We start from the raw sequence: 22338 nt of genomic DNA on the forward strand, positions 1-22338 counted from the left end.
CCTAAGGGCAAGAAACGTTTTTTAAGCTCTTGTTGTTACAACACTTTTATAATAGGCACAGTCAGAGAAAAAACCTTCAGGAAAAAATGTAAACATTTTCATAAATTTGTTCTGTTGCGTGAGAACTGAAAGGTGAAACCAACTTTTTCCCCATTCCATACCAAAAATAGACCAGAAGCATGAAGAGCAGATTAAACTCTCAACTTTCCTTGAACTCCCTTTAAGATTAACACAGAAATGTGGTTTTGCAGCTGCACACTCTCCATGTCTGTAAGTCACTATTTGTTGTCTACTTTTCCAAACCATCCAACTCACCTGAGAATCTACCTTAGATGTGTGCTGTTAAAATGAGTCTTTAAAAGAGTGACATTTAGCTAGAATGGAAAATAAAAATCACATGACTGTAATAACAGCACACACTCTCCCCCAACTTTTGGAAGGATGAAAGCGCAGGCCTGTCTCTTTTCAAGGCATTTTCAAACTTCCAGTAATGAGTTAGCAGGAATATATTGTTGGAAACAAAACACCATGACTGCCACTGCAGAGTTCCCTGCAGAACTGCCATGCACATCAGCCTGGCTGTTTTGAAAGTACCATGTGTTGGCAGGGAAAAGAGGCAGTGCACTTTTAATTCACTTCCAATATACAAGATTTCTAGGAAAAAAAACTCCAACACAGTGAAAATCCCGCTAGCAGATTATGATTTGTCAGTGTAATATAGAGCATGTAAAATTAAGGCTGAAGTATTTTCAAACTCATAATTGATTTGGCTGTTCTTTTTATCAAGTTCCTAACTGCTGTTTTTATGATCTCATAATTTAATAATCAAAATGTTAAAGAGCAAACACTACATATGAGTGTCTATAAAAGACATAGAAGACTAAGCAATATATTTAAGTTGACTTAACTAGAAAATTTAACTGGACTATGCTGAGATGTTGTAACGTACAACTTCTATGAACATTAATTTTAAAGGCATGCAACAGTTTTGCCTCTGAGCTTCTCCACTGTGGGACAAAACAAGGGCACATGAAGTGAAATGGGATTATTTTCCTTGGGAAGAGCTTGAGCTGCTTTCCCCCTACCAGAAGCCAAGATGGTGAGTGTTGTTAATTCATTAAGCAACTACTACAACACATCTTACTTTCAAGCAGAACATAAGCTTTTCTGATTATTCTAACTAGAAAATAAATGTAATTATTACTATGATCAAATGAAGTTATTACTATGAAGTTATTAATTTGATTTCCTGCCGTAAATAAAGGGGGGAAATGATGTTTTAGTAATTCTTCAGGTACTATCTGGTTGTATGAAGTATATCCAAAATAGGATTTTTCAGGTACTCAGAACTTATTCTAGATATTTTACAGTATTGTACATCCTGCCTAAAAATATTTCCCTGGGCTTAATTGATTTTCCCCCTATATTTACTCTGAAAAAACACTTCAAAGCAATGAAAGGACTCATAAGAGGTATCTGATGCCTGGACTTCCATCACCACCAGCCTGTGTCATGTCACAGAGGTATTTCTGACAGATGTGGGTCCTTCAGGATCTGTATCTCAATTGTTCTTCTTCACTGCTGAGTGTCAATACACCCAGTCTATTCATCATGCACAAGAAGACATGCTGAGAGAGTTGGGTTGTTCAGCCTGGACAAGAGAAGGCTCGGGGGAGACCTAATAGCACCTTTCCAGAACAGAAAGGGGGCCTGAAAGAGAGCAGGAGAGACTTTTCACAAGGGGATGTAGTGATAGAAGAGAAGAGGTAATGGTTTTAAAATGACAGAGAGTAGATTTAGATTGGATATTAGGAGGAAGTTCTTTACTGTAAGGGTGGTGGCACAGGTTGCACAGAGAAGCTGTGGATTCAGCAGCCTTAGAGGTCTTCAAGGCCAGGCTGGATGGATTTTTGATCAACCTGGTCTAGAGAAGCTGTCTCTGCCCATGGCAGGGGCGTTGGAACAAGATGGTCTTTAAGGTCCTTTCCAACCCAAGCCATTCTAGGATTCTATGATCCTATGATCTCAGCAAGTGTATAACCTGTCCTTCATCAGGAGCAGTTTTTCTTAATCTTATAAAAGCCTAGGCCATTGGTCTTCTGAGTGCTGTTTGTGTGGCTGTACGTGTCATTATAATGGCACCAAGTTTGTGTAGATCTGTCATAGATACTGCCTGAGACCAAGTCCCTTGGCGCCCTGCTGAGTCACCTGGAAGCTTTCCCACCAGCAGCTCTGACAGTTTTATATTTATGTTGTGCAGTGCTTTGGTCTCCAGAAACTAGGGCCAGACTCCTGTCTCAGGATTATGTATCACCTTCTCTAATGAGCTGGAAAACACACCAGAATACGGCGCTTGGAAACTTAGCAGAAACGACCATACACCAGCCACTGAGGGAGAATTTTCACTCTTCACAGCTGCCAAAGGAGCTGTGTGCCAACAAGAGAGGCAGTGTGAGGCTGCAGCAAGCCACTAGCAATACCCTTGTCAGAGAAATGTTGATAGTTTACACTGCTACTTCACAAGTCTCAAACCAGATTTGACTTAAGTGACCTTTAGGTTTCCATTCACAAATGAAAAGGTATAATCAAATTCAAAGATGCTTTGAGCGTGGGTCTAGCTTTCAGCTGTCCTGAGGATCTTGCTGAAGACCTTGGCTGGGCTGGTTTACAGGCAGTGTGTGACTGTATGTTTTGGTTTTTTTTTTACACAGGTGCCCATCTTCTCCTTTCCATCAGGTCAGCCAGTCAGTCTGCGGCTGAGCTCCATGGAAATACAGAAAGAGGGGTAAAGCAATTGTAGTTTACCTGCATGAAAGATCATAAGTTACTCCTTTCTCTGATGGTGGGTGAGTGCAGGTTGCACTACTCCAGTTTTTTGATGCCAGAATCCCATTTTCCTTCATGACTGTTTTAACTTCAGCCCTCACCCCTGCCTTTCAGGCAGTTTTTAAAGCATGTAGAAGTACCAAGCAGAATCTTCTCGTTTCTCCATATGTGTAAGTTGAGCTTTGCTAAGACAGGTTTTCATGAGTGAAAGCACTTTGTGCATGCCAAAGGATACAGTTGTCAGGATATGACAAAGTCTGACTGGTCAGGACTCTTTTTTTTTTTTTTAATCCTGTTACATGAAATCATGTTTCAAGTATTATTTCAGTGAACTCCAGAAATCTTCGAAAGACTTGGACAACCTGTTGGGGTTTTTTTGGTGTTTTTTTATTTCCCCTCATTTTCAAAAAATTATCCAATTAGCCTACAGGAGAAATGATCCCTCCTTAAGTTTGGAAAATAGTCCTAAGATCCCCTCTCAAGACCAAGAAAGCAAAAGATTTACTCCTAGAAAATGGTTCCATTTCTGAGGCAAGCATATTTTCACTGCCATTTCCCTCTCACCTTTGAGAAATCTGAGTTGAGTGCCTAAAATGAACAGTCATGAATGTGTATAAGGATGTGTGGAATGAAAAATTACATGGAAAATAAATGACACGGGAAAAGTAAAGGCCATGTAGCTAACTGGAACAGAAAGGCAATTGTCCATTAGATCCAGCTTCCATCTAGCAATCACAGCCTAGGTGTCCACAGGCAGGACAGCCCCAAGAATGGACTCCTACTACTCAAGGGCTCCTAGGAGAAGGTGGGATGATGTTCTGTATAGATTAGACCATCTCCACCAGAGCTCATTCTTTGCTGTGGTTCACACAGGATGGACTATAGCCGTAATTTCTAACACAGTGTGTGTGGTTTGTTTGGGATTATTGAACAACAGGAGATCAGTAAAAGTGAAATAACACGCAAAACCTAACAAAAGCATGCAGTCTCTGTCCTGAGGCCTGATCTGGGCACAAAAATGTAAACATTAGTAAAAGGTTACAAGATCACTTAATTCTGCTGCTTCTGGTGTTGCCAACAGCTCCTGTCATTTGAAAAAGCCTCAGCAGTGTCTCTCAAGAACCTTTGTCATCCCTTTGCTCTCCTGAGGGAATTTATCTCTCACTAACCTTTAAAGAGTCACATCTTTCCCAGTTAATGTTTGGAAGCATTGCAGAACAGTTTGAAACATGCATTTGTATATAGAGAGAGTTTATCAGGGTAAAGCAAATTTGCAATTTGTGACATTAAATTCCTAACACATCATATAAATGTGTTATGTTAAATGTCTGGTTATCTGGGCAGGGTAAAACATGATTTTTTTTAAACTCAGTTTATTTATGGCATTGCCATCATAAATATAAGCTGAGAGCCAGATTAAAAAATGTATTGAATTCTCATTAAATCAATGGCTACTATGTGCCTAAGTTAATCTTAAGTGTAAACTCCTATTCAGGTACCTTTTTTTCAGTTGAAGTTTATCTAATTTGAGGAGCTCAAGACTTGCCTCTTGACATCTTTTAATATACTGAGTGAGAATCAAGTGTGTGGGTTTCCATCACCTTGATTACCCTTGCCATCAGCAGGAGAAACTGTGCTGCAAGTAATAATAGCAATAATAAGATCATTTCCTCTTTTTTTTAATTCCAGGCAGAATACTGTCAGTTTTCAGAGAAGTATAATTCTTGCCAATAAGAAGATTAAAGGGTGTTTAGACTACCATAATTTGTGGTCCATGGAGAACCTGAAAGCAAAATATTTTACCAGTAATACCTGCATAATCATGATAAAGATACCAGTAACTTGTTTTCCTGAAATGGTTGTAGCTGCCCATACATGCAGGCTGTAAATAAAGCTAAGTATCACAAAGGAGAACAGATATCAGGCTTATAAGCAAGAATGTCTGCTTTCAGTGTGAAAATGTCTGATCTAAGAAGCTTGAAGATAGAAAAAATAACTGAGAAGATTCGTTCAGCCCTATATTTCCTCCTAAAATGAAATCTTTACACAGCTGCTCTGTCAAAGCAAAATGGTGGGTCTGAAGATAAACTGAAGAATTGTTGTATGAGTTACTGTCCTTCTGTTTGTTGAAAACACTTCTCTCATGCATGGCACCAAGGGTTATTTGTTAGAATCACCGGTTGCATTCCAATGTTACTCAGTGTTTAGCAGAATGCAGCCTTGCAGGTTTGCAATGCTTCCAAGAACTGCAGAATCATAGAATGATGCAACCTTTTTGGCTGGATAAGATCACTGCTAACCCAGCACTGTCAAGTCCACCACTAAACCAAGTCCCTCAGTGCCACATCTACACGTCTTTTAAATACCTCCAGGGATGGTGGCTCAACCACTTCTGTGGGCAGCCTGTTCCAATGCTTAACAAGCCTTTCAGTGAAGAAATTTTTTCCATCTGAAGGAAAATATCTTTTAAATGCTTTTATTTTAATTTTTTTAATCTATAGAACATTCAGTTATTTTAGGGTTGGATATAATTTAACTTAAGAATTTATAAGAACCTCAGAGACCTCAAAAACTAGAAAAAGAAAAAAATCAGACTTGAACGTCTGGAATAGAAAAACTCTAGGCACCAACACAGGCTGGGGACCAACAGCTGTGAAACAGCTTTCCAGAGAAGGACGTGGTGGCTTTAGTGGGCAAGATGACCAAAAGCCAACAGTACACTCCTGTGTCAATGAAGGCAAGCTCTAACAGATTCTGTCTTGATTTTTTTGTTAATTCTGTTCTGGACTTGCTCTTCAACTTCTTTAAATCAGGATAGCACCATTTGGTTACAAACCTGGGTGATTACATTGAAAGCAGACTATCCAGGCTTTTTTCTCCCCTTCTCCTTTGAATGCTGAAAGCTTTCACACACCAGTTACTTGTGTGAAGACTCTGACATTTCCATGAGCTGATCAGAATATGCAAAAGAAGACTCAGAGGATTTTCTTCCCTTTACAGAAGTTTAAGTTACACTGTCACATTGGGGTGTTTTATTCTAGGAAACAGAAAAGAGTACCTGAAGCAGTAGTTTATTGCTCATACTCTTAATATTGTAATAATTACTTTCTGTTTGAAAATAATCTGGATGAAATTTTGATGTTGTTGGGTGAAGCCAGTCGTTAATTATTTACATTTTCTCCTTTATTCAGTTATTCTTTGTACATAATTAAAAATTCTTTCCCGTCCAAAGGGAAGTCTGCATTCCAGCTGAGTCTGAGTCTCTCAGAGGGAAAAGTTTTTTTCTTATTGCTGGTTTTCAGTCATCCCCTGCTGATATCCTGTCGTCCAGTCAAAACAGAATGAATTTGCAAGAGGCTTTCAGAAGCAAGAAAGTCTCTGAAGCTTTTCTGTAAAATAATACATGCAGTGTACTGGAAAACAATTGAGCTCACAGTGCTGGAATATAAAATTGTAGTAACAACCACTAATCAGTTTGACACACCAAGTCCAATATTAATTCGAAGTAATTTCATGTAGTTCTTGGGCATTGTCAAAATGGGAAGTGAATGTAATAAAGACACTAACTCAACTTAAAAAAGTGCATTGAGTGAAGCAAATAATCACATAGAAATTTGACTGATAAATATGTGATCAGGTTTCATCTTACTGTACTGAAAGCCTTGTCTGTTTTTTCTGAGAATATTGTGACATGCCTAAGAGCAATCAGGTGTCTAAAATGACTTAGTATCCAAATAAGAATTTTAAAAAAACCAAAATATTTCCTAATTAATTCAACTCACTAGATTGCCTGTGGACTGTCAGAGCTGATCTGAGGAATTGGCATATTCATGCACATTTAGAGACAGATTCTTCTAGAAGAATCTAGAAGTATTCCACCAAAATGGAATCTGAAAATAGTTTGCAAACACACACAATTGGTGTCACTATGGAATCCTGTGGAAATCATCACATACATTAGAAGAGCACAGAAGACAATCTAAGTTCTGTCTGGAATACAGGATGGAAGACTAATCTGAACATTATCTGTGTTTTAAAATCAATTTAATTAAATTCATGAACACAGCTGAAAGGACGCGCTTTTTTTTTTTGTATATCAATAAGGCACTTCTCATACATTTTAAGAAGATTTGTGTGAAGAAAATGAAACATACTGTTGTGCTGAAAGAATTTTAAAATATTAGGATTTTTGTGATTTATGGCCAATTCAGACAATTAACCTGTTGCACTAAACATTAAATTTAAATTGTTTTATACAACCAAAGAATTTTGAGTACTCAAATACTTTCCAAATATTAATTAGTTATCCAACTATTTTTCTGTCCCTATAAAACTGTGAAATTGAAAGTGCAAGTTACAGAGCCCAACATGTATATGGTATCAGACAATAGCAATGGGCCAAATTCAGACTGGTAAAGCTCAGACAGATTGTTATGTATGATTCAGTAAGTTTTTACTGTCTAATACTTTAAATTAGTCATGCAACAATGATTTTTCTTTACAAAGCTGAAATTGTCCTTTTTTTCTGTGAGAGCCACATTATCACAGTTCAGAGTTACTGAGAACAAAGCTGATCTCTTGCTAAGGAACACTACAGTGGAGGAAGGCAGAAAATGCAGGTGTTCTGCTAATCTAAAGTAGAGACTTATCTGTTATCCAAGCCTGGTATCAGTCACCTGAGAAGTAGTATCTTGAGGCACCTAATTTACACTGCTTTTGCAATTCTGGATTAATCTGGAATACAGATATTTTGCTGGTGTCCCACCTGGTCACAAGGCTGGAGGTTGAACACTATCATTTACCATGTAACTCTTTATTACCCTATTGTGTTCCTGATCCATTCTTGATTTTGGGACTGCAATAGCCCCTGAATATGTGCATAACCCACTAAAGAAATCTTTGCACCTTTTTTTTCTTATAGTGAAGATCTGACATGAACAACCAACTCCTTAAATTATTTTCTAAGTTATTAAAGAACAGCTTCATTTATCTGAGATTTAATTGATGGAAAGCACAATTTTCAAACAGTGCTTAACAGCAGGGAGATTCCCAAGGTGCTGTGTAATATTTAATGGTTTTTGCCATGAAACTGATTTCTCTTGATGTTGTTTTCCATAAACATTTCTTGATCTAATGGAACTTGTTTTAGAGCTCTACTGAAACAAATCAATTACCTCTTGAAACTTTTCCCAGTATCATCTAGCATTCTAAGCCCATGAATTTTAGTTTCTTAAACAAATAATTTTATATAGTGCTCTACTGGTTTTTGAAGATTTCTGGAGTAACTCTAGTAGAACTTCCCTTTATAAAACAAATTATTTTTGCTCTCTGATGAGGCCTTGTTCTGCAAAAAAAGTCAATTTGATAATTGAGCTTCCATTAGGAAATAAATTTTCAGTAACTTTGAAATATGCAAATTAAATTTGCTCTTCATTCACAAAACCTAATTTGTAGAATATGTACTTTTAATAGGACCACAGTTCTATAGGAAATATTAATATTTAAATGCTCCTGAGCCTGAAGACTTGTTCTTTAATTTCATTTTTTTATATAATGGTGAAATAGAGTATCAAAGACTACAGTATTTCTGCACCTGTGTTATGCAGTTAAAGGCACCTCAACACACTTTATTTTGTAGTGTGCCTCATAGATTGAAATCTGCTGTAGTCAGCTGCAATCTGCTGCTCATTTTCTCACAGATCACAATGATTTTTTTACTCAATTTTCTCCTCTCATTGAGAATATGGAGGACAGCAAGAAAGTCTTATGCCAGCAACTCCCTATGCAGGTCTCTGCTAAGGACTGAGGCACCTGAGGTTGACTAATATCCTTTCTTTTTGGCATGCAGTGCTTTCTGTGAGTATCCATAACACCCAGGAGCATCAGTCTTCACAGGTGAAATACTCAGCACGGCTCAAACTTAAAGCCTCCTGAGATCTAGAAACTTGGCATGACATTCATTTCACCCAAGTTTGCAGCCTGTTTTGATATTCCTTTTTCATCATGTGTACTTTATGGGAAGCACAGGCACGTGTGAAAGGGTTCAGATGCCCAGAGCATCAAAAAAAAACTTTTTAAATTTCATCTTCTTATGATTATTCTTTTTGGGTCTCTTACAGCTCTGAATTAAGTCAAGGGTGGATTTCCCAGTATCCAGCTCACACCTTTCTGTGCTCCTCATACCTATTTGTAGGACTAATCAAATTTTTTAAAAAATATCAAAACAGGAGATAAAACACTGCCTTTTATAATTAAAGAATTGGTGAAGCTGAAACCTAGAACCCACATGCCATTTAAGTGGTTGATTCCAGTGATGTGTGGTGCTAAAGGAAAGATGGAAACAATTGTAATTAATTTAGAGATATCCACCAGAGTTTGATTTCTTTGAAATTGTATTTCTTGTTAAAAGCCAGCCTGAGCCTGTAATAAGAGGAGATGGCAAAATAATTTTTAAATGCATTTATTTTTAATACGAGAGGGAGACCATAAGAGAGAGATTGTCAAGCAAAAAGCATTTTCTATGGCAGCAGTTGAATGAGGAAAAGCAATAAGATTCATATTGTCATTTTTCACAGGTGACTTGTTTGTATTTTTTCAGAGAGCCATTAGGCACTCTGAATGGTTAATGGGGAATTGTGTATTCATAACCTACTCTCAGGGGGTACTTTACAGCTACCAAATATCTTAGTCCTCCCATTTTCTTCTGGGTCTTGGCTCCCTGATCATCAATACTGTATACACTGGTTCAGGGTAAGCACTCCTTTGGACTGAAACATTTAGTTCCCCAAAACATAAAGTCTAGGTGCAGTTCTGGGGATAATTCAGTCCAAAAAGTGTTCCTGAAAGATGATATGACCCTATGCAAGCTATTAACTCCTGCATTACATTCTTGCAACCCACTGTCAGTGAGCTTTGTGGCCTCAAGCAGCCTTATGTCTCCCCAAAACAGGTAATACATTCTTTCTGCTCCATGCTATGAAAATATTGTGTAAAAATATGTATCATTCCACAAAAAGTATTTGTCTTTGGCATACACTTCTGCATATATATTACTCTACTAATGCAAATTGCTCCATTGGGTCCCAGTGATTAATTGTATACTTAGAAATTTTTTGCACTGGGTCCCAAACTGCATTCAGAGTAAAACTGGTATAGGTGTGTTCCACCATGACCTCTAAATAAAAACATCTGCAGTCCAGTGACTTCAAAGACCTAAGTCAGTCCCTTGGGTTCATAATACTTATCTATAATAAAATGGATGTTTCTTGATCTGGGCAAACAATGTCCAGTCAAACTACATTTTGTTATATCCATCCCCAGCTTTCATTCATATGCCAAAGGTCTACTGCTCCTGCAACCCTTGAAATTTTATTAAGAGTTTTGCTACTGTTAGCAATGTGCTGAATCAGGGTGGGATTTTCTTTAATACAAATGTGCAAACCTAAGATGAACAGCTTAACCCAGCTTTTTAGCTCTGCAATCTTGGCTATGCTTCAGAGAAGCTGAGTTCATTCATGAGAGCTGTTCTCACAGTTTTGAGCAGCACATATAATCTTTCCTTATATAATTATACTTTTTTCTTCAATCCCTAGCACTTTCTTAAAGTTACTAGGTTTACACACTCTTTTATATTATGTCTAAACAAAGTAAAATTCGGTGATTCTTACATTTTAATTCAAGGCAAATATTAAAGTAAGTAATTAGGTTTCATGATTTCTAGGGGGCTTAATATATACTTCAATCAGCATATAGGTATATGTTCTGCTAAGTCATAATTCTGGTTTGCTTTTTAATAATTGCATGATCTATCCTGTATTAGTCAGGACACTATCACCCATGCTCAGGTCTACTTTTGGATTTCTTCTTCATCTTATCCCTCTAATATTTGTTCTCTATTTGTCTTTTTAGTTATTTAGAAACTGATTCTTTGTTTACTTTTAGAAAACAATCCTTTTAATTTTACAGATTCTCCACATAAGCAGTCTTTCTATCACTTGCTAAAGATCAAACTTTAATATACTTAGTGAGGAAGATGCTTCAAAATCTAAGGAGAATTGACATGGATTTATTTTACAATTAATGTGATCAGCAGAAATATTACTTTCTAAGCATCTTCCATCTGATGATGCCTTTTTGCTGCTGCAGTCAAGATAAAACATGAAACATAGACATAAAATGTGTCTCTTCACCTCTCTTTCAAATCCAATCTCAGAAAGAAAACTTTCAACAAAGACCTAAAAATATTTCATAGAAATCTGTAATGCAATTGCAGCCACACACCTTGAAATTTCATAACCAAGGGCTGTAAAAACAACCCTCGGGAGAGGAGTGGAAACTTTTATTTCTTATTTAGTTTTCATTTGGCTCTTTTGGGTAAAGTAAGACAATATTCAGAACCTATCATCACTGTTCTTCATTTTATTGTATTTTATTGCAAATCTGTGTCTGCAATGAAGGCAGTAGAGACTCTGAGCTTGCCATCAAGGACACATAGGGATATATCCACTGATATATTCTACAAGGATAATGGAATCAAAAGAGGTAATTAGACAGTATCTGATGACCACAGAGGCACAGCAGGGTGAAGGACAAGCTTTAGGATTAAAGCTTTAGGAGGATCCAGGGTAGAACCTAAGCTGAGAAGATGCTGTCATTACTTGAGGCAGACCTGGTATTGTGATTCTGTACTGAGTCTTTTAACTCAGAGCTGTGTGGACAGAAGGGTATAGGGTTTGTCTTCTGCTGGTCATGGCAAGACACAACCATGTTCCCTCTGCTAAAGCCTGGGCATTATGTCACAATAGGCTTTCCAGAGTGCTTAGCAGGGAGAGGGAGAGATGAATGTGCACACATACCCCCTTCTCCCATTATCACACAGCACTCATTTCCACAGGCTACTGGTCTGATTAACTAATCCCAGTTTCCAATAGTTGGTGTAATAGAAATGTTAATTTTATAAATACCTTAATACTCTACACATAACCTAATACTTGCTATAGAATAAGAACTCCCTGAATACGACATAAACTGGGACTAAGAAGATAAAAGCATATCTTATACCAACGGCCCATTACAACCCCCCTCTGCTTTTAGGGGTTATTTATATGCCATTTGTATTACAGTCACATGCAAAGGGCCCCCACTGCAATATACTGAAGCATAAAATAAATGGCAATATTTTCTTTAGCACTGTTAAGATGGGAAGCATACGCTTGCAAGTATTGCACAAATCACACCATGGCAAATATTTTCAAATGAAAGCCTGAGACACCAATGGGCTGTACCTCTCAAACAGCTGGTATATGATATAGATTATACATGATATAGGTTTGACCCTGGCTCTCTGAGGGGTAGATTTGTGGTTGCTTGGGATAGACTAAATTCCCTTTAAGGCTGCTGTTCATATTTAATTTTAAAAACAAAATAAAAAAAAAACCCAAACAAGGTAATGAGCTTTTCTTTGAATTTTAGCTCATTCTTGTATCCAACAGGAAAAAAAAGTATGTATAAGAATATATCTATAACAGCAAAAATGATGGAGAGGCTAAGATGTACAACATAAGAGGATCTGTACAAACACTGAACAGTTAACCTTCCTTGTCTTATTTTGCATTGAGTCTGATGTGTGTACACGGGTGTACATATGTATCCTTTCCTCTTCCTGTTTATCTCTCATTATCACTGATTCTTCCCAAAGTACATCTTCTGATATCAGGCTTGTAGGCAGTGCCTTTTCTTTCATCTTTATATAACCACTCTCCCCCTCAGTTTTCAACACAGCAGCCTGTTTCTTCCTCTCAGCCCCCACATGGCAATCACCCCCTCTTTGCCATATAGCAATGTAGTCCCTCAATTCCCAGCACATACACACATCTCACTTTTCATAAATTCAGGAATATACGTATTCTGCTTTTTTTCTGCTGGATTCTGCTCATGGGAAAACATGCTGGGACTCCTTATGTACCTAAAGGAGAGTATTTTAAGCTATAATATCTTTTAACAAAACAAATAATATTCATATTTAATTTAGGGTATCATCTAATAAACTTGCTTTACTTAAGTTTGATAGACACACTGAACCTCTTTGTTTTAAGTTGGCCCACTCTGAAATATAAATGGGGCTGACCCAACATGGGCAGTAATTAGTGCCCTTCAAAATCTGTAATCACAATTTTTATTTTAACTTGCTGCTCTGAGAGCACATGATAGTAGATATACATAAGAGCATACATTCCTACTGACTAGATCAGTGGCTTTTTACAGACATATTATCATCAAGCACAGTTATAATACTTTAACATGCAGCACACATTTTAAAGGGCTATCTTTACTTTGTTTCTTCTTTTTTCTTCACCCAGCTTTGTGCTTGTTTTATCCTTTCTCACACAGAAGCTTTGTGTCACCTCTCTAGCTCAAGAATGAAAAAGTATGAACACCAAAAACTCTGCAGGGAGCTCAGAAAAATCGTTATTACAATATTTCTTGCTGCAGTTTTCATGGCTTCTCACACAGACAGAACGGCAGAAAAGGTGCAGAATCTAGGGCAATTCTTCCAGCTTTGCACTATACAGTCTGTGGCCGTGGGGAAACTGAAGGACTCACCGTGTATGCCCAGCAACATTAAAGCAATCCCAGTTTAATGAGAAAGGAGGAAAAAGCATTTTTCAAACCGCATATTCAAGGATTCATCTTAATATAGAGTTCAGCCTTAATTTGTATAGGGTCACTTCACCTCCCTTGCAAAATAAAGCTATCAACTTCTAACAATATTATTTTTATCTCATAAGCCTGACAAAAGCACAGCTTTTGCTATAGGTACATTTTCCAAACCTATTCGCACAACTGAAAAGTAGTTATTATTCTGATTTTTCTTTTCTTCTAATTTACCTTTGCCCTTTGCTTCTTTCTCCCTCTTGCTCCCTATTCTTGTTTGCCAATGGAAAAGGAGAAAACAGAATGCAACATAAGTCATCCTGGGTTCAGATACCCACTTTCTGCTGCACTATTTCTGTATCCAGCATCATCAGGGATTAGATAAAATATGGGATCCCTGGAAACCACAGCCTAGGAATTACATGTTTGAGTAACTAGTAAGTAGGCAGTATGGTTATGCTCCTGCATGCTATCAGCCTGCTAATGCAAAGTAACTTCAGTGAGCCAGAGGGGAGTGTTGATTATTCTGTAGTCTTACTTTCATCATGTAATACGAAGTAGAATAGGAGGACAATTTTCTTACTGAGTTTATGGACGTTTGGGGAATATGCTGAACTGCCCAAGGAACATGCAGGGATTGCACAAATGAATCTGTCTGGCAGACATTTGCTGAGACAGAGATTTTCTGTACTGGTTTAGCTAAAGATATGAAACTCATAAAATTCAGTGATGCTCAATTAAAAATTAGCAAGGAGCAAATACGGTCAAACTGAGTACCTACCTGAACTTTCAGCATGTCTCTGGCGGTGGTAAGGTTTGGGCTATCCATTCTCCCACAGAGACTTTTCACAGTCTCTGGAGGATCACTTCCAGCCTGCTGCCCCTGGTGAACAAGTCATATCCACCAAATGCCTCCTGATCATCTGCAGCCACTGGAAACTGTAATCAAAGTTTGGAGAAGAGGATAGAGCTCAACTATTTTGAACTCCTGAAAGTATTATGAACTAAGACACCTGGCTAGAGAGAAAGGGTATTTGTGTCTGTGCTGAGGAAAAGACTGAGAAGCTCTCTCACCATTGGACACCCAAGAATCAATATAGGCAAGACATGCAACTAGCTAAACTCCATTTGGTCTGCTGTTCTGGGAACAATTATTTCAGCAACTGTCTTAAGAGTGAGGCAACTTTCTGCATCTGGTGGTAAATTGTGTTTAATCACTTTTACATTATTGGTGACCTTCATCTAGATAAGTGATTTTCATAACATTGTGCAGTGGATTTATCACTTCTGGAGCTATTCCCTTTTGCAGGTTTAATAGTGTTTTACTAAAAAAAAAAAAGAAGTCCAGGTTCTTTACTAATAGTGCAAATTTAAACAGTTTCAGGTTGATACTTTTATTTTGCTTTCAAGCTGTGTTTTTTTGCACCTTTTGTTACTCAAAACATTTAAATAGCTCAACTAACATGGAAACAGGCAAAAATGTTGTAATTCTTTAATAGCATCTATCTACAAACTTTTGTTGTGTACCAGCTTATATAATGCTCAAGTCTATGCTGAAACTGGCACTAATACTTGTCATAACATAAGTAAGGTATTTTAAATTATAAAGACCATTATATATATTTAAGTACTTAAGAATAAAAAAAAGGTGCATTTTCCAAAAGATTAACTGTCAAACTTTACATTGCTTCAATTTTCAATAAAAGGCTTTATGCCACTGTCAGACATCAGCGGAAAGCTATGCTGACATTAAGAAGGCAGCTAGAACAGGGGAAATATTCACACAGTAACTTAAAAGAATCCCCCTTAAACCATCTGAGACATACACATACAAGATATTGAGGTTTCATGATTTTCTCTCCTATGTGCAAGAAATAATACTTCATATTAAGTTACTTGCCATCTTAAAATGATTGAGCCTCATGTTTTCTGCATGGTTTAGTACTTCAAAAGTGGGACAAGTAATTATCTCTTACATAATAAACCATCTGCATGGATATAATTAAACATTTGCTCAGTTGTATTTGATATTAAACCAGAAAAAGAATGTGGTTAAGTAGCATTTATCATGCAAAAGATGTCAAAATCAGCTGAAAAATCCATCTATAATATCCTGGTTAGTTGCTAAGCTTTTGAGGGGGTCTTGAATAGATCTCAAATGTGATGCTGCATAACTCAGGTTGACATGGTAACATGCATAGTAAGGAAAATCTCAGCTTTATGATCAACTTCATTTTAATTCCCTCCCCTTTTCATATGCTGCCCTCAGTTTCTGGAGTAAATGTATCTTAAGAGTCTCTGATTGCAACTCATAATTATTTGGTGTAATTAAGATGGCGTGTTAGTCTTTTATTTTGTAGACTGCAGAATCGTAGCAGGTCTGTGAGATGAATCCCTAGCAGCATCTTTTTAATGACCATGTTAAATTTAGTGCTGTTCTGAGAGAGATTATGTGTGTTGCTTGGTTAATGGGATGTTTGCTATATTCAGACTGATCTGGCAGCACTGTGCCTGAGGAAACAGGCAGAGAAGAAATGCTCTCAGTGTGGCTACCCTTACAGACATGTAAGCTGTTAAGGGTCAGTGACCACAGCCATAGGTTCTGAAGACTTTGGCTGAGAAGACAAGGCCAGAAGAGTCATAGCTTGAGAACACAGGCTGAAAAAATGACAGCAGGGCAAAAGAGGACCCTGTAAGCCAGAGGCAAAAGCAAGTTTGCAAGGACAAAACTGAGACATAGTCAACAATTCTTGATATATTTGGATAAAACTGAGGTTTCATAGATGGCTATCACAAAATTGTACACCTTAAAGTAATATAAAAACATATCTTTAGAATGTTTAAAAAAACATTCTAAGAGCCTTTTTCTTCTGCAAAATAAACCATACTTTATTTTTTAATAAGGATTCACATCTTTGTACATTCCTTAAGTATTTTCTTCTGTGCATGAGAGAGCACTACAGACTGGGGTATGGTGTGGGCTGTGTCTGGCACCTTATAGCATGTGACTGAGCAGAGGGAGGAAGGGAGGGAAGAAAAGAACTGCACAGCAAAGATATCCTCTGGGGAACATGATAGTCAGACTAGGAAAGCAAAGTGCTACACTGCACGAATGCAGGAGGTACAGACAGAGATAAAGAAGAGAGGCAGGACCTGTTTCACTGTGTGACACTTCACAGGATACTGATTCAAACTCATCCAACCCTTTTGGGCAAGTCATGGATGATGGAGTGCTTCAGCTCCAAGACTGCTTGGGGGATAGGAAAACTGTGAGATTCCACAGAGGACAAATAAAGGAAGACTCAGAGTGACCAAAAAAAGAGCTTAGCTCAATCTTTCTCTGGAACCTTGACAATGGTTACTCTTCAACTCCCAAAATAACTTGCCACTTAGAAAAGTGAGATGTTACCATCACACCTGACAGCAGTGTTAGGGAGTGAGAAATGAGTGGTTTTGTTTCCTGGCTTTAAAGGGAAACCTTGATTTATCATGGAAATTTTGACATCACTGCGAAAGATCTCTCACAAAGGAAATTTAATTAAAGAATTAGAAATACTTGAAAAGGAACCTGACAAATGAAAGAAAATATCTCCCTCTTCACTGATAATTGTGGAATTAACAAGACTGGAAAATGGTTTAAACTAGCTTCTGTGACAGCTTCTGGGTCCATGGTAGCTCCATATATCTACTTAATGTTTGATTCCTTCCACAATGGCACTGCAGAGCACAAAAAATACCCCAGCCATTTTTTTTTAAACTTAGAAGTGGGTTTTTTGTTGTTTGGATAATTCTTAACAAAATAATCGTAGTAAAATTAAACTGAGGGAAGAAAACAAGAACAATTGTTTGGAGGCAGTTTCCCCTAGGCCTACAACACCCAAAAAGAAAGAAAGAAAAGACAAGTTTTAATGTCACTATCTGTGCAATATCATCAATTAATTGCTAACCCTAAAGAAATGCTGTTTGCCCTCAATAACTTCCTTCATTGAAGGTTCACAAACAATGCATGATTTAAGGTTCTTTAAAGCTTTAATGAAGTGTAATTCTGTTTATGCAAAACAGCCTTTTTCATAAATTTTCAAGGAATATTTTACACTATATACTTTTCTGTATACTAAAGCAAAAGTAATTAGTTCTTCAAAACAGAGGGCTCTGAATTTCACTTTCATGGCAAATTAGATTTTGCTTTGTCACTACCTAAGAGCATGTGGATTAACTTTCTTAATACCACTTTCCTTTCTATCAACAATGGTTTGAATGTAATCTTAAGATTTGTCTTTGACTTCTTTATGGCTATTAACAGTAACAGCATCTTATTATCAAAATTCATGTGTAAGGCTATATGTGAATTTATTTCACAGTGACTGCACCTAAACCTTCAAAATGTAACCACATACATGGACAAGCAGAAAAAGTTATTGGCCAGCTACCCTACTCTCTTCTAGACCTCATTAATTTTCCCCCACAAACATACTTACCCTATAGATCACAACGGCCTTATTTATTATCAAAGGACTGAGCTGACAATCCAGAGAGTTTTAAAATTACAGAAAACATCAATCTACACTGGCCCAGAGCTTTTGCCTTACATTTTTTAACAAGTAATTCTAAAATAGCAACTCTTGAAGATATTTAATTTTGAATCATCCCAGATCATTGCCTTTTAGACTAGCTGAAGACTTTTCAAGGTCAAGTTTATGATGAATTTTGGGCTAATTCTGGTTTAGTGCAGCAGAACTGGAGGTGCCTGGCACTCTGCAGAAGGGTGGTGCGTTTGGCTGATTTCAGTTTTGTATTTAGGTTTCTAATGTCTGAGTCCATTTTTAGGCATTCTTTCTCTGGGGGAAGATGAGAAGACTGTCAGCTACATTTAGCTGCCTTCTCCAGTTACTGTCTGTTTAGTTTATCTCAAAGAGTCTCTAACTTCCATTCTTTTTCCTCTGTGTATTCTGATTTAGTTGTCTGTACATTCCTGATACAATCTATGACAACTGTGGAATATTATACTTTGATCTGATTTTCCCTTGAGCTGTGTTACCCCATGAGAGTCACAATGACTCCTTCATTAAAACACTGCTAATTGAAACAGTCCACTCTGTGAGATATAAAACTTTTACTGCCTGTATATTACCTTAGTTTCTTTTAGCAATATTTAGCTTTGATATCTGTAACCTGGGAACGGACTCTGATAGAGGATGGCATCCAAATCCTCACTGAGAAAACTGCCCAAAGGATCTGGTTCAGGTTGTAACCCAGGAGCTGTGTAACCCAGCAGACACTGCTTCACAACCTCATATGGCCAGTGCGTCACAGAAAATAGTATCTAGAAGGTGAGAATACTACTCCTATGCAGGGAAAATCTGAGACACTTCCTGTGTCACTAAAGCCTTCCCTCTTCATTTTTCCTCTTTGAACGACCTGAGATTTTCCCTGTTGTTTCCTGTTTATGGCCCTCACAGATCCATTAGTGACTTGGGACACACTGGGGATTACTTACCTGAGTAGGAGCTTAGGTCTATCCTTCCCTCTCCTCATAAAATCCTGCCTCAGCTACTGTGATGCTCCAGACCGCTTCTGATTGACAAGCCTCACTTGGTAAAAAAAAAAAAAAAAAGAAAAAAAAGAAAAAAAAAAAGGGGGATTTACTTAATAATTGCCAATAATTGGTGAAGAATTTCACACTCTAAATTCTTTTGGGAAGCAGTTCCTTTTTAAATGTAGTGTTTGTAAAAATTGTATCCCAACTCTAGCCCCTCTAACTTATTTTTAAAATCCTGGTAAAATAACACTACCACATATGCTGTTCTTAGGTCATTAAAAAAACCAGTTTCTGCATTTATATTCATAAAACATTCCAGCTTTCTCTCCAAATGAAAAAGACAGTCCTGAAATCTTCAGCCTAGAGCATGTGAATACTACTGAGATTGAGTTGAGGTTATTGCTAACATACATATTCTAAATAATTTAAAAAACTTCTGCTAAAGGTTAGCAGTCAGAAAGGAATATCAATTCCCTTTAACTAGTTGAAACCAAAGACCAGCAAAAATTCAGATCCTGCACTTCAGAATTATTTTAATACATCTTCTTGGTAACCTGGAAAGGAGAAAGATTATAGGAACACTTTACTCAAATATATATCTTTCTATACTACATGATGATGGAGAATATTTGGAGATGGATGGAGTTGTTTCACAGGTAGGATTTGACCTGCCACATGGACGGTTCATTTATAATTTATAAACCCAAGTGACAGAGCTTTATGTTCAATATCTTAACCAATATGGACAAACAAATCAAATCAGCAAAACAGCTCTTTAAACATGTCCTTAATTATACCTGAAATAATAATATCTGAAAGTAAAATAAGAGACATCAGTCTGTCAAGCCATGCTGAAAGTCTTTTTTTGACATAGTTAAAGCATTCATGGATTATCAGAAAGTGAAATAAGATAGTTTTCCAATACTGAATGTGTTCACCTTACAATGGGACCTCTTTCCAGTGGACAAAGGTGCAGAAATAACTTTAAGGATGTTTTATCCAATGAGCAGATGTAATTACATCTGCTTTATGTAAAGAGAATTAACTCCTGGTCTGCAGTTTAAAAAAGATTAATTTCTTGAAGGAGTCAGTTATAAGCAAATAAATGAGAAAAAAGTCTGTAACAGTGAATGATTTTACCAGATTTAAAAATCCAGTTGTACAGTTAGAGAGAATCTTGTCTTTTTTGTCAGCCTCAATGAAGAGAAATATAGAAAGACAGATAATATAAGCAAAAATTTTTTCTTTTGTCCATTATTTTAAGTCTGGACAAATGAGGTAGCAACAACAAACACATGAGAAATTATCAGTGAGAAACTCTACAACCACAAATACTAAGGAGAGAGGAGAATATAAAAAAACAAAATAGTGTGAAAAAAATATATCCTAGCAAAATCATAGGAATGTTATTAGAAGAAAATAGGTAAAATCGTCACTAACAATGCAGAACAGACAGAAATATTCAACTAATATTTCTTCAAAATGTGGGCTTATTCCAGTCATGAATGCCATATTTTTTAGCCTAAAATAATATGTAAATAATTTTAATTTAATTGAATTTAATTTATTTTAATGTTGCTAGTCAAGAAATTAAAGAATGTTAAGGATATAATAAAAACATGGATAAAGCCAGCGTTACATTTAGACAACATTAAAAAAACGGCCTTGATTATATAATTCTATCTATGCTGGAATCACTAGCAGGTAAAACAGATGGAGTCCTGATACGTGATGTAATCAATACCAAAAATGATTGTGTAGATAGTGACTATGATCATGTCAAGTTGGGCAGCTTTCTGGGTAAAATTGTTGCATGTGATTGATAAAAATGACTGCATTGACATATGCTTCTGTAAAGCGACAGACATACAGCAGTATATCAACCTAATTAAGTGATTAGCATCGTGCACAATCAGTGCAACACGTAATAATTAATTGTGAAATGGCTAAATGGCAGTTCTACAAAAGTCTAAACAGCTAATCATCATCCCTCGGGTAATTCTTGAGGCATGTATGGGGTTGTGCTGATTTTCACGAGCGGGTTTTCCCGCCGTGTGGCTGGAGCCAGGACACAGCCCAGCCCATGTCCCCGCAGTGCCCAGCTGGCTGGTGCCGCTCCACTTGCTCAGATCCCTGCTGGGAGCTGGCACAGCCTGTTTGCTCAACTGGGCATATGTGGCAGCCTTAGCACCAGCTCCCTTGGCCTGGCTTGGCATCCTGAGAGCTCAGTGCCTCTGTGACGAGAAGTGGAAGGAGCTGTAAACACACCCTTGGCGCTGCCGCCTTGGGGGATTGAGCCCGGCATCCCAGAAAATGCTGCCCTCTGCTACTGCATACATTTATGAGCCATCTGAAGAAATATTTAACAACAGTAATGGTAAAATTTTCAGATGACATGAAATGCACAAAGTACTAAATAATGCAAAGAAAAAACAGTTTTTCTGTGGGGAAATTGACATCCTTTAGTAAGCCAGGATCATTTGAACGTGCTTTTTGAGACAGCTGAATGCAAGGTCATTCAGCAGGAACAAAGAATGTAGGTCACGTTTAGAAGACTGGAGACTGTGTCCTGGAAAGCAGTGACTCTGAAAAGGGTTTAGGGGTCACAGTGGTTAGCCAACTAAAGCGAAGCTCCCAGAATTATGTTCCAAGGCATTTGGTACAGCCTTCAGATACAAGAGTGTTGGTTGCTGACATAACTGTATCCAATTCTACATTGACAAGGGTGCTTAAAAATTACAAATGTTCAGAAAAGCTGAAACTGTTGGAAGACTCTTAGATCTGAAAAGCTTGGTCAACATTAACAGAGATGAGAAGTCAAAGTTTCTTTTTTATCCAAAGTGGTATTAAAAAATGACTGTATTGTGGATTATAAGGATGCATTCACAGGGGTCTTAGAAATAGACAATATTTCAAAGTCTGTACAGCAAGGATAGACACCATTGTATTGAGAAAACAGTTTGTTAACAGGATAATGCTATAACTGTCGAAACATTTTATTCAGGCTTTATTTCTATTTGGAATTGACTTGTTTTAATTCAAATGGAGAATGAACACAAGAAAAAAGGTAAAGAAAGCATATTTGAAAGTGCTTTAAAAACAGAAGCATGGTAAACATGCTTGATAAAAGCAAACAGACTACACTACTGCATCTTCATGTTAGACACAAAACTTCAAATGAACAAAACATTTTAAAATATACTTTCCTGTTTGGTTTATACTTTTGCCTTGATTTATATCGTATTCTTTTGACCTTTTTTTTTAATATAGTCAGAGTGAAGATCTTGAACATCTGTGAAATATTTTGCACACTTAGGCTA

This window comes from Lichenostomus cassidix, chromosome 1 (assembly GCF_008360975.1).
Source record: "Lichenostomus cassidix isolate B80296 chromosome 1, HeHo_3.0, whole genome shotgun sequence".
Lineage (NCBI taxonomy): Eukaryota > Metazoa > Chordata > Aves > Passeriformes > Meliphagidae > Lichenostomus > Lichenostomus cassidix.